We start from the raw sequence: 11861 nt of genomic DNA on the forward strand, positions 1-11861 counted from the left end.
AAATGTGTTTTTATTGATGAGAGAGAGAGAGGAAGAGGGAGGGGGAGAGAGAAAAAGAGTGAGAGAGAGACATTGGTTGGCCCCCTCCTGCAAGCCCCCTCCTGGGGATTGAGCCCACAACCCGGGCAGGTACCCTGCCCAGGAATCGACTCTGTAGGTCCTTTGGTGCATGGGATGATGCTCAACCAACTGAGCTACACTGGCCACGGCCTACATTTCTTCTTCATAAGAGACTCCACTTGTGCCCTAACCGGTTTGGCTCAGTGGATAGAGCGTCGGCCTGCAGACTGAAGGGTCCCAGGTTCGATTCCGGTCAAGGGCATGTACCTTGGTTGCAGACATATCCCCAGTAGGGGGTGTGCAGGAGGCAGCTGATTGATGTTTCTCTCTCATGGATGTTTCTAACTCTCTATCCCTCTCTCTTCCTCTCTGTAAGAAAACAATAAAATATATTTTTTTAAAAAAAGACTCCACTTGTGCTCAGATGGAGGAAGCCAATGCTGGTGGTCACAGCTGACCGGGGGTTCTTCCCAGGACTGACTTAGGAATGAGGCCTGAGGGGAACCTGCAAGGGGCTTCTAGAGATGGCTTCCTGCGGAGTGAAAGGAAGCACAGGAAGCAAACGCCTTGTCTCTTCTCCGTGGTTACTTTTGAGACTGCCTGTGGTGGCTAGAGCTCGGGCCGCTCGCTTGTGACCATGACACCTGCTAGTCTGAGGATCGTGAGCTGAGGATGGGTCTTTGGTGGCATTGCCGAGCCTATGAACTTGGCAACCCTGGAGACTTCTATGTGTGTGTGTGCAGTGGGGGGAGGGGGGGATCCCCAGACAGTGAGGGAAGAGGCCACCCTCAGGGTCCCAGCCTCAACAGACACTACATGGAATGAGTGTCCCATGGATGCGGGATCGTGGGAAGCAGAGCATCTTCATGGTTTTAAGCCACTAACTTGGGGCGGTCTGTTATGCAGCAATCCCGTCCTGAGTGATGTGTCAAGGCAGCCCGGGGGCCCTGCACGGTCCCTGACAGGCTCCTGCCTGGGGAGGGAGAGCACCTGCCATCTGCTACCCTGGCCCCCGCTCCTGTTGGCCTGTTCAAACCCCACATGCCCACCAGTCTCATCTCTCATCACCGTGCAGTGAGCTCATCCCTCGATTTTCATGTGGCTGAGTCCTCCGAGGTTCACCTTAAACATCACCTCCTCCAAAAACCCTTCCCTCAAGTAGAGTGTTTTCCTACCTTTTCGGTGGTGTCTCCCAGCATTTATCATGAGCTTACTCTGTATTGCATTTGTGACTGTCTTTTTGCCCCCACTAGAGTATGTGGGCTCGAATTGGGCGGGAACCGTGCCTGTCTTGCCTCCGCCTGGACACCCCACACCCGGAACAGGCGCGCCCCCCGCGGAGTTTCAATAACTGCCTTGAATTTGATCTTCCGCCGGCGCCAGGGAGGAACAGCAGTACCGCAGGGCGGCCAACAGAGGGCGCTCCGCTCAAGGGTTTGTGGGCTCCTAGAAGCCTCCCGCACCAGCAGTCCTCCGAGATGGATGTCAGTATCGTCATCCCTGTGTTGCCCAGAAAGGCCAAGTGATTGCCCAAGACTGCACAGCACGGAGCCTTAGGCTGCCTCTGGCGGGGCTTCCAGCTTTTGCGAATCTCGATATTTGCAAAATGCAGTCATGGTGGAAAGGCCCTTGACCAAAGGGCATTTGTGTGTGTGTGTGACAGAAGCTGAGGGATCCAGTGCCCTTCCTGCCTCTGGGGCGGGGACGCTCCAGCGGAGGCAGAAACAAGGACTCAGTACCGAACCCTCCGGCTGAATGTCAAGCCCAGCCCAGTTCCTGCGGAGATGCAGGGCGTGGAGGCCACGCTGTGAAGCTTCCCGGCCCTGCTCTTCGCTGGAGACTGAATTCATTCTCCCCAAATGCAAGGGGCAAATGAGTTGGGAGTGAGTCCTCATGGGGGACCTGGGAAAGGGGCCGGGGACGGTCACCTGCCCCCCACTCGGGGAGGGAAGACACAGAAGGGCCCAGCAAGGCCCGTGGGGTCTGCGAGGGGCGTGGATGGTGCCTTGCTTCTTAGAAGAGCCCTGGAGGCGGCGGGGGGCCTTTCCCGCTGCCACATGTTCCTTAGTGTATAGCAGGGTTCCTCCTACAGGCATTGTGGATGGTTGTGTAGTTCTCTGGGGCGGGGGGCATCCTGGGCACTATGGAAGGTGGAGCGGCGCCCCCAGCCCCACCCACCGGATGCCAAGAGCACCCCCAGGCATGACAGCACAGATGTCCCCGACGTAACCCAGTGTCCCTGAGCGAGAACAATGCACCAGGGTTATGGCCTGCTGTGGTCCGTCCGCTGAGTAACTGTGGGATGAAATGCACTCCATCGGCTCTTGTCTAAAATAGCAGAACATCTCTCACTCATATTGAAGAAGCTTCCACTCCAAAAGGGGCACTACGCTTGGGTTCGAGTACTCGGACCCTGATGAGGAGAGTCTACTTTTCTCCCACAGAGGCAGGCGGTTTCGTGGCTGCAGCAAAGACCCAGGAGAATTTCTTCCTCCCCACAGTCGGGGTACCTGCAGTCCATGCCTGCCCAGCTCAAGACAGAAGGGGAGACGAGGCTGGGCCCCGTCCTCTGGGAACATTTTTCCTTTTGGGTGTCCAATACCACGTATCCTAAGTGTAGGCCTTTTCACAACAGACCGCAGCCATGTAACAGCCCCAACGCCCCCAGACCCTCTATCTCCCCCTCTTGCTCCCTGAAAGGATATCCACTGTTCTGACTTCTCAAAGCATTGATTCGTTGTGTCTGATTTTGACTTGATAGCAATCAAAGTTTTGGCTTCTTAAGCTCAAAACTATGTGAGATTCATCCATGTTCATTGTCACCGCTAGGGGGCATTCCACTGAGTTGAATGGCTACACCATGACTTTTTTGTCCATTTCGCTGTTCAGAGGAACTTGGGTTTCCAGGTCTTGTGAGCTCCTGACTTTGGAAGGCACAGCCACTCTTGCTCACATCCCATGGGCTGGAACTTAGTCACAGGGCCATGCTTGGTTGCAAAGGAGGCTAGGAAATGTAGTCTTTTTTACACACACACACACACACACACACACACACATGCACACACACGCACACACACACACAGGCTGGAGTTCTATTTCCAGGGCAGCTGGCATTCTGCTCTGTAGATACCTCTGACAGCAGGCAACCAAAACGCCTGCCTCTGATGGGCTTAAGTAGAGAAGCAGCGTGTTATCTCCTCCTAAAAGAGGCTGCTGGACTCCACTCTGCTGCTCTGTGCTTGTTGTGGCTCTGCCTCCTTTTACATTGTCTTCGTCCTCAGATGGGCATCAATATGGCTGCAGCTGCTCCAGACATCTCCTCACGAAGCTGCAATGGCCACAGGCAGAAAGGGACCACTTTCTTGGGCCTCCCTCTCGGGACCAAGGACACCTTCTGTGGCCTGCAGGTTAACAACCCCCAAAGGTGTCCACACCTAACTCCCGAGAACCTGGCAATCTGTCCTGTTGCACATCAAAGGGGAATCAAGGTTGCAGATGGAATTAAGGTTGCTAATCCACTGACCTTGAGATGGGAGATGATCCTGGATTATCTAGCCCAGCGGTTCTCAACCTGTGGGCCGCGACCCCTTTGGCGGTCGAACGACCCTTTCATAGGGGTCGCCTAAGACCATCCTGCATATCAGATATTTACATTACGATTCATAACAGTAGCAACATTACAGTTATGAAGTAGCAACGAAAATACTTTTATGTTGGGGTCATAACATGAGGAACTGTATTTAAAGGGCCAGAAGGTTGAGAACCACTGATCTAGATGGTCTCAGTGTAACGTGAGGGCCTTTCTACGTGGAAGGATGCAGAAGAAAGAGAAGAGACAATAGCACGAGGAACGAGTCCGCGTTGTTGAAGGGGTCAGGAGCCTCAGGATGCATCGGGATGCAGTGATCTCTAGCAGCTGCTCCCCTGACCTCACTCACATCTCATTGGCCAGAAGGGAGTCACATGTCCACACATAAATGAATCTCCAGCAAAGGGGTAGGACCCCACTGAGGATTCTCAGCAGCACCCAGGTAGGATGGGTTAACCTGAGTCACACAGGATGGCGAGTGGACACCCAAACAGTATCCAAGCTCTGTCCACAGGGAAAGCAGAGGCTGGTGGGCAGACAATGACCCTAGAAGCACGAGGGATGAAGCAAAGGGAGGTGTCATCGCGTGCGTGGAGCAGCCATGGGGGGCCTGCAGGACGCAGGGCAGCTTGAAGATGCCTGATATGGACTGATTACTAGCATAACTGCAGACCAGATGCCCACGGCCGAGCCCTACAGTGTCGCGGCTAATATCCAAGCCCCGTGGCCCCAGGAATTTAGGCTGCTTGGATTGGCTTGAATTGTTTCTCCCCAGAAACACATGTTTTAAGTCCTAACACCTCTCCCCCTCACTGATCTAAGAGGACCAGGGGGAACTTCACTCTTTGTGGTCTCCAAGGCTCTATTAACCCTGACTTTCCCACAGCTCGGTGGGGGGTGCTCGCCCCATTCCCGCTGGGCTCCCTCCTCTGAGCTGTTGCCTGCTGGCCTGGCTGCCACCGTCTGTTGTCGTGGCAACCTGCTCTGTACCAAGGTCCCTCTAGTCATTGGGTCAGATATGAATACTGTTTCTATGTGAAATTTCCTAATCTTAATAACTGCACCAGGTTAGAAAAGAAAATCTTTTTTCCCCCAGAAAATATGTGGTTCTGTGTTTATGGATGAAGGGACGTAGCACCTCCAACATCATCTTAAGTGGCTCAGGAAATGCATATCAATATAGGTATACGCACATAGCTAACGGATGGATGGAAATCCAGGTGTAGGTAAATGTAGATGCAGAATATACCCAAGCAAATAGGGCGTAACGCAGCCAATGGGGGAACCTGGACAGAATTGACAGGAGTTTGTGGTACTTACTGTGAACTTTTCTGTGTGTTTGAAATTATATCAAAATTTAAAGTTGTGAAAACAGCAACCAAAGGGCAGACTTCTGGACCCCCAGGGACTCGAGTCTGCAGGTCTAAGCAGGTCTAGGGTCCGATTTAACCAGCAGCTGAGGACCGCAGTGTTTGTGTTCCCCAAACAGATATGTTCAAGTCCCAATTCTGTGACTGTGACCTTATTTGAAAACAGGAAATTTTCAAATGTAATCAAATCAAGGTGAGATCATCCTGGAGTCAGGTGGCCCCTAAATGCAATGACGGGTGTCCTCCTAAGAAGGGGAAATATGGACACAGACACACACACACACACGGAGGAAAAGGTCATGGGAGACAGAGGTGGAGACTGGAGCCGAGAGATGCCAGAAGCCGGAGGGGACCTGGAATAGATGGTCCCCCACGCCCCCCAGAAGGAACAGCCCTGCCAACACTTTGATCTCAGACCTCTGGCCTCCAGAGCCGTGAGGGTTTCTGCTGTTTAAGCCACCCAGGGTGCAGGCATTTGGGACGGCCACCCGGGAGCTGAGCACAGAGGACATTCCGGGCAGGGAGGCAGTGGCGGGGCTCCCTCACCCCCTAGGGTCCCACTCAGCCCACTGGGGAGCACTGGCCAGATCCAGACACTTCCAGAAAGAGCTGGCCGTGGCCCTGGACAGTCATTCATTCCATCCGCTTTAAGCATACATTGGGTCATTCATTCCATCCGCTTTAAGCATACACTGGGTACCTACCCTGTGCACACTGGCAGAGGGCGGACACAGCAGTGAACAAAACTGATCAAAATCTCTGCCCTGGAGCTGACTTCTTTCTTTTTTTCTTTCTTTCTTTCTTTCTTTCTTTCTTTCTTTCTTCCTTTCTTTCTTTCTTTCTTCCTTTCTTTCTTTAGATGAAAGACATTTTATCATTATTTTACTATATAACATAGTGGTGAATATATCTGATTGCATTTTCTCAAATGGCAAGTGAGAACAGGACAGCATTTTACTGAAAGCCTCAGTATCATCTGTCTTTTGGAGGATTCAGTTTCCTAGGAAGTGTATGATACTGTCCATAAAGATACCAACGGTGCTTAGTAGTAAAGAACATCTTGCTAAGTTGTTCTATCGCGGGTCCTTGCTCCAAGTGTTCATTTTTTACTTCTAATCTGGTTTTCAGTATTCGATCCTGTGTTTCTTCATAATCATGCACAGGACCTGGCCGAGGGATAGCTTGGTGTGTTCATACGGAATATCCACAGAAGGATGGTAGCAAACGATCGTCCTGCCATCAGATGTCAAAGCAAGTTCTACTTTGCAATTATAGTCACCTGGAAGAGAAGAGTATGTGGATTTATGACAAACACAGTATAAAGCTCCCTTTTGGATTGGAAATAAATGTTTCAAAATAGTTCTGTTTGATATCGCCCATTTCACTGCCGATACGGTCATGGTGAATCAAGATGTTTGATGTCTGCTCACTGCGAGCCCGCCATCTTCCTCCAGCTGGGTCCTAGGACCTGGAGCTGATTTCTTAACAGGAAGATGACCACACACACACAAGGAGAGCGTGACAGGAGGAGAGAAGGCCAGCAGGGATGAAGGGTGGCATGGGTGCAGGTACATAAGGCTGTCATGGGGGCCTGACCATGACAGGGAGGGAGGAAGCTCTGGGGTCCGGGGGACAGAGCACTGGCAGGAGGCACAGACAGAGTAAAGGCCCAAAGGTGAGGGGTGTTGAAGTCTGGAGGGCCCTCCTGAGAACAGTGAGGCCAGAGTGGCGTGAGGAGGTTGGGGAGGAGGGCATAAGAGACCCCATTGTATTGCAGCTGTGATTTTACAGGACCCGCCTGCCACCCCGTGTGTGGGTGGATGCCCCTACCAGGCGGACACCTGCCCTGGCCTGCAGAGGGGGCGTTGCGAGTGTTATGGAATTCAGGGGGGTTGCCGCTTTATTTACTTGCAGCGAGTAAAGAAGACAGGGACTTATATCCAAAGCTCTGTCTCCCAGAAGGGAGGCTTAGCCATTGCTTATAGATGCTATTTGGTCAATTACAAGTTGCTTTCTTCTTTGTAGTTGGCTACTTTCATCCCAGTGAGGCCCGGTCAGCTCATTCTGTTTACAGCTGGTCTGCAAAATACTGCACTACATTCTAACATTTAGCAAGAATAACATTGAGTAATAACATTTAGAACTGCCCTGACCTTGGGACCCTAGTCCTAGCTGACACAAGGGGGAACATGTGAAGGACCATGTGGGCTGAGCAGGCACCCACAGAGCTGCTGCTTGGCCGTGTGACTTTTTGTTGGCTCACCCATCAGCTCATCCTTTATTATTGTGCAGCTAAAACACTCAGGTGGACCATCAAGCAGTAAAAAATAGCCCTTCCCAGTCATCCAGAGAGAGAGCCTGAGAGTGTGAGTGTACGTGGAGGGTCTGCAGCTGCCTCTGCAGGTGGGAGGAGCCCCACCTCTGCCCCTCCCTACCCTTACCGACTTCTCGGGAAAAGGCATCATCTCAGCTTCTTTTTTGTTAACTCTTCTCGACCGAAGGTATTTTTTCCATTGATTTTTTTTCTTTTTGAGAGAGAGAGAGTGGAAGGGAGAGAGACAGAGAAAGAGGGAGAAACATCGATGTGAGAGAGACACATCGATCAGTTGCCTCCCACACGCACCCTGACTGGGGCAGGGGATGGACCTGCAACCCAGGTATGTGCCCTTGACAGGGAATGGAACCTGAGACTCTTCCACTCTACCACTGAGCCACATCGGCCAGGGCACACCTTAGCTTCTTCTTCTTTTTTAAAATATATCTTTGTTGATTTCAGAGAAGAAGGGAGAGGGAAAGAGAGATAGAAATATCAGTAATGAGAGAGAATGATTGATTGGCTGCCTCCTGCATGTCCCCTACTGGGGATCAAGCCCACAACCCAAGCATGTGCCCTTGACCGGAATCGAACCTGGGACCCTTTAGTCCACAGGCTGACGCTCTATCCACTGAGCTACATCAGCCAGGGCACGCCTTAGCTTCTTGATCATCATTCACTGGGTCATTCATTCAGCAAATATTTGTCAAGCACCTGCTATGTGCCAAGCACCGTTCTAGTCCTGGGACTAGAATGTCTCTCCTGGAGTGCTAGGAAGGAAATAAAGAAGGGTGGGAAGGAAAGGGGTGTGAGGGGCATTTTGGAGGGATACCCAGGGAAGGTGAGGGTACTATGGAAGTCTGGGGAAGGGAGCACCCGGAGGAGAATACAGCCCGTGGAAAGGCCATGAAGGTGGACAGTGCTGGGTGTGTTGAAGGAACTGCAGAAAACCTGTGTGGCTGGAGTGGAATGAGTGAGGGAGAGACGGAGGAGGTGAGGGCAAGGAGGTGACAGGGCAGGATGTCCAGGGTCCCGTGGGCTTGAGACGACTTGGGCTTTTACTCCAAGGGACATGGGAGCCATGGAGGGCAGTGGGCAAAGCAGGACCGGGCGGATTCAGTGCTCACTGTCGCCCTCTTGTATCTACTGACAGTAGGCTAGGCAGTGGGGTCCAACGCCAAACCTGACTTAGGTGCTCCCAGCGCCCTCTGGTGGCTACCGGGAGAACAGACTGTAGACCGCACCAGGACAGGACACCGGGGTGGAGGGTACTGCGCTGGTCCCGGAGGGATGGTGGGGGCAGGTAGTTGGGCCCAATCCCAGCAGGGACCGAAAAGCGGGGAGAAGCAGGCAGGTTCTGGGAAATGTTTATATCCTTTTTAAAAATATATAATTTATAGTAAAGTGTACAAATCTTAAGTGTATCAAGCACAGTGAACTTTTTTTAAAAATTGAAGGAGTCGAAACAAGGGAGGAGACCAAGATGGCGGCGTAGGTAAACACCGGAGACCGCTGCCGCAAACAACCATTTCAAAAATACAACTAAAAGACTGAACGGACATCACCCAGAACCACAGGAAGGCTGGCTGAAGAGAGACTCTACAACTAGAAGGAAAGAGAACAGCAAATCGAGGCTCAGAGGCGGCGCAGTGTGGAAAATACAAAGGTACCGAGGTGTGCGCGCAAAGCGGGCTGGTGGCTGAGGGCGCGGTTGTCGTTTTCTGTCGGGAGTGAGTCTCAGACTCTGGGCTCCAGATCCGGGCGAGTCTCTAGGGACCCAGACTCAAACGGGAGAAGCGGGATTATCCGGCATCAGTTGGAACCTGAGGGCAACTTTCTCTCCGAGGTTTGCAGCAGCTGCCGGGGTTCTGAGAAGCAGAGCCTCTGGGAACGGGACTGAGCGTGGCCATAACTGCTCCCTCCGCCCGCCCTGTTGATCCCGCCCCGCCCAAAGCCTGCGCACAGCCATTTGCCGATCGCCTCAGGCAAAGGCTGGATTAGCGCCTCCCCAGAAGGCAGACGTTTTCCGTACAGCTGATTCCTATAGCCAGCCGGCCTGGGGGTCAAATCCCTCTAGTGTTAACTACAACAATTAAGGCTTGGCTAGAACAAGACTGCGCACAGAGACCACAAGGGGGTGCACCAAGAAAGCATAAAAGATGCGGAGACAAAGAAACATGACAGAAATGGAGGATATGGAGCTAAGAATCGCAATTTTGAGGGCTTGCCATAAATTTGTGCAGAGCCTCACGAAAACTAATGAGACCCTCGATGCTACGATAAAGAAATTAGAAAGTAAGCATACACGGACTGAAATAAAGAATATTATACCCAATAGCAGACCAGAGGAGTACAATAATCAAACCAAAGATTCGACAAAAAACACCCAATTGGAAAAGCAAAATGAAAAAAGAATCCGAAAGTGTGAAGATAGTGTAAGGAGCCTCTGGGACAGCTTTAAGCGGACTAATATCAGAGTCATTGGAGTGCCAGAAGATGAGAGACAGCAAGATATTGAAAACCTATTTCAAGAAATAATGGCAGAAAACTTCCCCCACCTGGAGAAAGAAATGGACTTACAGGTCCAAGAAGCGCAGAGAACCCCAAACAAAAGGAATCCAAAGAGGACCACACCAAGACACATCATCATTAAAATGCCAAGAGCAAAAGACAAAGAGAAAATCTTAAAAGCAGCAAGAGAAAGAGACTCAATTACCTACAAGGGAATACCCATACGACTGTCAGCTGATTTCTCAACAGAAACTTTGCAGGCCAGAAGGGAATGGCAAGAAATATTCAAAGTGCTGAATACCAAGAACCTACAACCAAGATTACTTTATCCAGCAAAGCTATCATTCAGAATTGAAAGTCAGATAAAGAGCTTCACAGATAAGGAAAAGCTAAAGGAGTTCATCACCGCCAAACCAGTATTATATGAAATGCTGAAAGGTATCCTTTAAGAAGAGGAAGAAGAAGAAAAAGGTAAAGATACAAATTATGAACAACAAACATGCATCTATCAACAAATGAATCTAAGAATCAAGTGAATAAATAACCTGATGTACAGAATGAACTGGTGATTATAATAGAATCAGGGACATAGAAAGGGAATAGACTGACTATTCTTGGGGGAAAAAGGGGTGTGGGAGATGCGGGAAGTGACTGGACAAAAATCATGCACCTATGGATGAACACAGTGGGTGGGGAATGAGGGGGGAGGGTGGGGTGGGAGCTGGAAGGAGGGGAGTTATGGGGGGAAAAAAGAGGAACAAATGTAATAATCTGAACAATAAAGATTTAATTTAAAAAAAAAAAAATTGAAGGAGTCAGAAAATTAAACATTTTAAAGTGAGTAACTCAAGTGCTCTTTACCACATTCACAATGTGTAACCAGCACCACTATCTAATTCCAGGACATGCTCATCATCCCCAAAAGAAGCCCCGTCCTCGTCAATAGTAGCTCCCCTTCTCCCTCCCACTCCTGACAACCACTAACCCACTTCCCGTCTCTGTGGACGTGCCTGTCCCAGACATGTCACAGAATCGCACACCGCGTGGTCTTTTGCGTCTGGCTTCTCCCACTGAGCATATGTTTCGAGGTTAATTCATGTTGTAACAAGTGTCAGTGCTTCACTCTTTTTTAAAAATACATACACATTTTTAACAATATATTTTGTTGATTTCAGAGAGGAAGGGAGAGGGAGAGAGAGAGAGAGAGAGAAACAGCAATGATGGGAGAGAATCATGGATCGGCTGCCTCTGGCACACCCCACGCTGGGGATTGAGCCCACAACCTGCAGAGTCCTGACGCAGATGCAGTGGGTCATCCTCTCACCAGTGCGGGTCCTGCAGTGTGTGTACATACCTTACAGAACCCTGGAGAAGTGCCTGTAATGTCTCCATTCACCAGGGGGAGGCCAGGCAGCCCGCTGTGAGCAGTGGGCCCAGAGCTGGCGCTTTTGCAACTGGTGTCAACCCATGGTCATTGGTGCAATTCAATACCAACAGGAACCCCCTCGTTGGGGTGTATTGAAGGAAACTTTATTCAATGCCAACAGCTCTGTAGTGTAACAGCTCAATAGCTGGACAGCACCAGAGTACGGTGGCCATCCAGCAAGGTCGCTGTCCAGTTAGACAGCTCTGCTTCATCCAGACCCTTGGTGGTTCAGCCTCAACCAAGGAAACACAGCCCTCAAGTGAAAGTATGCTCCCAGGCTAGCCATCGGGAAGCTGACTTATATAGACAGAAGCCTGGCCCCTGGTTCCAGATTGGTCCATCCTTATGCAAATAAGGACTTCAAATCTCACAGTTTGATTGGTCCTAAAAGCACTGTCCTGATTGGTTGGAATAGAGCCACTCTGGTCAGTGAAGATGCTAGTGACATAGAGCTGTGCAGCTATAATTGGAAGGGGAAAACCTCCTACTGGTTGAAATACAATGCCAGCAACTCCTGTATAAGAGTGGGCTCAGCCAGCAGGCAGGCAGGCCAATGCAGGCTTCTCCCTGAAGGGCAGCCTGTCGGAGAGG

General features: G+C 50.8%; 1 pseudogene; it reads right to left on the reverse strand.

The window, feature by feature from the left end:
• Positions 1–5991: 5991 nt before the first annotated feature.
• On the reverse strand, positions 5992–6455 carry LOC139010750 (large ribosomal subunit protein mL42 pseudogene; annotated as a pseudogene).
• Positions 6456–11861: the final 5406 nt, after the last annotated feature.

The sequence above is a fragment of the Myotis yumanensis genome, unplaced genomic scaffold (genome assembly GCF_028538775.1).
Source record: "Myotis yumanensis isolate MYYU_CA2020_CCGP unplaced genomic scaffold, mMyoYum1.0.hap1 SCAF_5, whole genome shotgun sequence".
Classification (NCBI taxonomy): domain Eukaryota; kingdom Metazoa; phylum Chordata; class Mammalia; order Chiroptera; family Vespertilionidae; genus Myotis; species Myotis yumanensis.